The sequence below is a fragment of the Orycteropus afer genome, unplaced genomic scaffold (assembly GCF_000298275.1).
Source record: "Orycteropus afer afer isolate SDZICR_OR568_19922 unplaced genomic scaffold, OryAfe1.0 scaffold00923, whole genome shotgun sequence".
Taxonomy (NCBI): domain Eukaryota; kingdom Metazoa; phylum Chordata; class Mammalia; order Tubulidentata; family Orycteropodidae; genus Orycteropus; species Orycteropus afer.
The window spans coordinates 488,148-494,167 of NW_006922510.1; the positions used below are offsets into that span (position 1 = coordinate 488,148).

The 6,020-nt window shown below is 33.6% G+C and overlaps 1 pseudogene; it reads left to right on the top strand.

Moving 5' to 3' along the window:
• The first annotated feature begins 4,530 nt into the window (after positions 1–4,530).
• LOC103212346 lies at positions 4,531–5,535 on the top strand (annotated as a pseudogene).
• Positions 5,536–6,020: the final 485 nt, after the last annotated feature.

Here is a 6,020-nt window from a genome sequence, read left to right on the forward strand (position 1 = left end):
AAGAGCAAGTTCATTTCCCATACAGTTCATATACATTTTGTTTCATGACATTGATTGCAATTCCTCACAACTTAACAGCTCTCTTCCCACTTCCTCATGGTAGTTACCTCTTCCCTGTATCCTTCTCCCCCATGCACTCTTGCCCCCTGAGCTGTCTCCTTATGCAAGCATTGCCTTTCTGTTCCCCCATGATTGATTGCTCCAAGGAGTGTATCTACCTAATGAAAATGTTCAGCTCATATGCCTGTCTACTTTCTCGGCTGGAAGCCACAGAAGTGAGTCAGTTTCAGACCTGAAGGTTGGCTAGGGGGCCATAGTCTTATTCAAAATACTCAAAACTAGAAACTCTAATTCCATGAATACTTTCTTTAGTTGTTTAATGGTTTTTATTGCTTTTTTTTTTTTCTAGCTCCTGTTCACAAGTGGAATGTTTTCAGTCTCTTTCCTTTAATAAGTATGTTGGCCATTGGTTTTCCTTAAATGTCCATAATTATATTAAGGAATTTTCTTCAATTTTTATTTTGCTGAGAGTTTTTATCAAGAATTGATACTGGATTTTGTTAAATGCCTTTTCTGTATCAATTGATATGATAGTTTTTGTTATTGTTTAATGTTATTTTAATTGTACCATAAATATTAAAATAAATAAAAGCATAAGTCTTGCACATACAGCAACTAAAACAAACTGTTCATGAACAAAACAACATGGATGAATCTTAAAGACATTATTTTGAATGAATGAAACTAGAATGAATAATACATACTGTAGGACTATTTTGAATGAATAATACATACTGTAGGACTCTATTTATAAAAAGGTAAAGAAAAAGTAAAATTCATCATTTTTGGTTAAAGTAGTGATAAAAGTTAAAATAGTGATTGTTTCTGTGGCACTTAGATGGGAGAACAAGAGAATGTTTTGAAGGATGAAAATAATCTATGTTTTGACTCCTGATTTTGTTACAAGGTAATTATATTAATTATTTTTATTGTGATTTGAGTGAAAGTTTAAAGAGCAAGTTCATTTCCCATACAGTTCATATACATTTTGTTTCATGACATTGATTGCAATTCCTCACAACTTAACAGCTCTCTTCCCACTTCCTTCACACATGTAAAGTTCATTGAGGTTTATACTTAATACTGACACATTTACTGTAAACCTTACCAAAATTTAAAAAAAAAAAAAAAAAAACACCTTGATGGGGGTGGAAATAAGCTATTTATAATAACAACCTAGGAACCAGGAATACTTCAAACAAAATTATCAGAACAAAAATACCGAGAATTTCAGAATGGAAAAAACTATGTAACTCTAGTTTTTTCCATTCTGAAAATCTGAGTATTCTTAGTCGCTATGAGTCAGGCCGACTTGACGGCAAATAACAACAACAACAACATGTAACTCTATTATTTAGCCACTGAAAAAACAAATATCATTTTGACCCAGTAGGTATACTTCTGACAATTATTCTAACAAGCATGCAAGGTTCTTCCTATCAGATGCTTTTTGCAGAATTATTTTTGTGTGTGTAAGAAATGGAGGTAAATCTACATTTGTTTTAAGTATTGGTAAAAAACAATTTCAAGACAAATGAAAAACATTAACTACTAGTGACAAATTATAAAGAACATGAATTAAACCTACAGAAAATTGATTTAAAAATCTAAAGAGCCATTAAGATATTACAAATAAATTACTGTAACCAATGCTTCATATAAAATCACAGGCATATTAATTTACAGTAGGTGTAGAAGTTTAAGAACACTTGCCAAGCTGTGTACCTAATTATACAATTATACAATTGTACAATTATATACAGAGCTCTGGTAGCATAACAACAACAACAATTATATAATTATACAATTACCTAATAAATAGCAATTATTGTTGGTATTTAGTTGCTTTTAAGTAGTACTTAAATATTTTGATATAATTGTATAAATAAATGTCTGGAATTATATGTATATCACATCAGCAATGTGGCTTATGGAATTTCATGTTTTTCCTATTTTGCTCCTTTAGCTGAAATTTTCCAAATACACTAAATTTTTCATGTAACCAATCAGTAATCAAGAAATGTAGTATCTATATGAGCTTCCCCTATGATATGTATCAGATTAAGCAATGTCACAGTAAAATGAAGCTAAACTTGTTTTTGATAATATAAATCTTCTGTTGTCCAACTGGACTGTGTCTCATGCCTTCCCCTGTCTCCAAGGACACTATCTCCAATGATGCAGTCATTACTATGTTTTGTTTTTTCTCTAATTTCCTTACTCAGAAGATCAATTAGCGACTCTGTGTGAGGGTCACTAAGGACTCTTTGTTTATTCACTTATTAACATTTTTATCAAATAAAGCAAATGTGAAGCCAGATATAGTAAACTCACTTGATGCCCTGAGAGGTAAAAAGAACAGCTCTCCTGAAATTGGGGGAAATTCCTGACAGTCCATAACCCTCTTCTTATTATTGTTATTATTATTTGTTTTGTACTTTCTTGTGGAAATCATAATGATACAATAAGGAAGTCCCATAGTTGAATAAATATGGATACATCATTGAGCTCTATGCATCCAGAGTTGTCATGAATATAACAGTGGATTCAAAGAAAAATCATAAGTTCACACAGAAATCATCATCCCAACCACCATTTTCAACCTAGAAGTTTTAAGACTTGAAGTGTTTCAACAGACAACACAGCAGTCATAATAGTAAGTGAGATAAATTTGTCATTTAAATTGTGTTGACTATTGTGTAATCTAAGTCTTGTTATACTCTGGAGGAAAAATATATTTTATAACTCTCTTAAAAATCGGAGATTTAACTGATCATTTCCATAATTGGCAAACTGCCCATTTTCTCAATTTTTAAAATGCAGTTTCCTTAGATCTATAAATGTCATTTTCTAGGATATTTTATGCATAGGACTATATTGACATTTAAAGGACTTAATAAATTTATAATGTACATAGTCAACCTCACACAGAAAAGATCTACATAAGCATATAATTATACAAGCATACTTCACAAGCCCCCAAAAGAATGACATACTAGCTAAAGTTACATCATCTCATTAGCCTTTTCTGTCCACATTGCAAAAATATATTTTGAAAGTAAAATAAACAAAGACTACTTGGTCATATTTCACTGTCAGTCAGCTTTTAAGTCTTGTTTTATTATACCTTGTAGTATCTTGTTGTGTTGTTGTTATGTGCCATTTTGTTATGTGCCGTGGAATTGTCTCTGACTCATAGTGACCCCTCCTTGGGTTTCTGAAGTGGTATCTCTATGGAAGTAGATTGTCCAAGTTTCCTTCCGAGGAGTGGCTGGTGGGTTTGGACCTCCAACCTTCTGGTTAGCAGTCAAGTGCCTTAGGCACTATGCCACCCGAGCTCCCATGTAGTATCATAAGGGGGGAACTAAAAATGTTTCTAGAGCACTGAGTAATGTCCAGTGTTGGTAGGACTGAATACAGTTACTCTGTTACCTGTTACCTGAGACATTAGAAGGAGGGGTGGAGGAAGCTAGAGAGGATTAGCAGCTTTATTTCACATACACATCAGTTTGATCTAATATAGTTGTTCGATGCACCCATAAATTCTCTGAGAGTGTTCTAGCCATCAGGCAAACTGTGAGCCAGATCAATTCTTTCTTATCTTGGAGTCAGTACTCATGAAGTAATAACTGTATTCATAGATTAGATAGAATTGACTCTGTCCCACAACCACAGAAGAATACATTAATTTACAGAATAACTTACATACAAATAACTTGCGATCTCAAAAGAAAAAATTTCACAATTCACCAATAAAGAAAAATTTTAAGCTTAGAAACTATTTTAAAATGAAACTGTAAGAACTGATAAAAATTCAGAGGGAATGTATGATAAAAGGTAAAGAGAAATTAAGAATACACTAAGAAATGAAAACAGGTAAAAGACTAAGAAAAAAAAATATCATCTGTAGATCTACAGTGTATTTGAAAGCAATATATGTGAGTACTCCATGAAAGGATACATGGAATTCATTTAATTAAGCATTAAAATACACTGCATTCTGCACCACCAGGGAATACCAGGGAATATAAGTGGTTACTTAGGAACAGAGAAAGCTAAGAAAGAGTCAAGGAGGTGTTTTGTATGTGTGTGTGTGTGTGTGTGTGTGTTCGCATGCATGTGTGCATGTAGTAGTTAGAGCTATACATGGAAGAAAAGCATGGGTGCTATGAACAAAAGCAGAAAAAATTCTTCAAACATGGAGATGGAACAAAGACTTCAAGAGACTATGGAATGTGCACAGTGAACCCAAACTGTGTGACATATCTTAGAACTTTAAGAAAGAACAAGTGTCAAGCAAATACATCAAACAATCATACTTCAGGCACACATCATTTTTGATCCTTATGAGGTGAGAGACTAGTAAGCACTCAAACGTAATCCTAGTCAGAGTATGGATTTGAAAAGTAGAATCTTTGAATAAAACATTTCCATTAACAAGAAAAATCTGAATATGATAGATGTAATACTGTTAAAATGATGTGTAATAACATAACTCTGAGTATTACATGCAGATCAGACAGAAGTCAAGAGTCAGTGATGAGAAATCATATGGTAACAACATTCATTCTACTGGGACTGACTGATGACCCACAACTACAGGTTTTGGTTTTCATCTTTCTCTTTCTCACCTACATGTTGAGTGTAACTGGGAACAGGACCATCATCACACTAATCTCACTGGATTCTCACCTTAAAACAGCCATGTACTTTTTTCTATAAAATTTCTCCACTTTGGAGATCTCATTCACATCTGTCTCAATTCCCAGATACTCGTATAACATAGGAACAGGTGATAAGCTCATTACTTACAGTGCCTGTGCCAGTCAAGTATTTTTTACACACCTCTTTGGTGTAACAGAATTTTTCCTTCTAGCCGCCATGTCCTATGACTGCTACGTGGCCATCTGCAAACCCTTGCATTATGCAACCATCATGAACAACACCATCTGCAGAAGGATTGTCTTTTGCTGTTGGGTAGCTGGTCTGTGTATTGTAACCCCGCCACTTAGCATGGGTTTAAATATTGAATTCTGTGATTCTAATATCATCGATCATTTTATCTGAGATGCATCTCCCCTCTTGAAGATCTCTTGTTCAAATACTTGGTTCATAGAACAGACTGTTATAATGTGTGCTGTGTTGGCTCTCATTATTACACTTATGTGTGTCATTCTGTCCTACATTTACATCATCAGGACAATTTTATGATTTCCATCTGCCCAGCAAAAGAAAAAAGCCTTTTCTACCTGTTCTTCCCACATGATTGTGGTTTCTATCACCTATGACACCTGCATATTCATCTACATCAAACCTTCAGCAAAAGAATCCGTGGCCATTAATAAAGGTGTGTCAGTGCTCACGACTTCCATCGCCCCTATGCTGAACCCTTTCATTTACACCCTGACGAACAAGCAAGTAAAGCAAGCCTTCAATGACTCAGTCAAAAGTCTTGTAATATTTTCCAAGAAATAAATGGATGTGAAGTACAGATTATACATATATCGTGAACTTTTCAAATTCTCCAGTCAGGTTAGTTTTCATAAAATACTGTCTCACTTATCCTAGTCTAGTCAGTCATTTTCAAATAAACATTCTCTAATAATAGGCATGTTAAGAGCATTCTAAAATTGAAATGCTGGTTTCATCTCCAAATCAATAATAACAAAAAATAAAATACAACCAAATCAAATGAAAGTATCTCTCCAAATAAAGAGCATTAAAAGAGAAATGAAAGGGTAAGTTATTATTTTTTTTTTTTTTTACATTTTCCAGCAAAAGCATAAGTGATGATCACCATTTCCTGTTCCAGTGAAACCTTCTCAAATGTTATATTCATTGATTCACTTAACAAATACTCACTGGGTATTTTCTTTGGGCCAATTTTCCTTGTAGACACTAGAAATAGTGGAGGTAGTAAAATCACTACAAACCTGCTCCCATGGACACTCAGATAAATA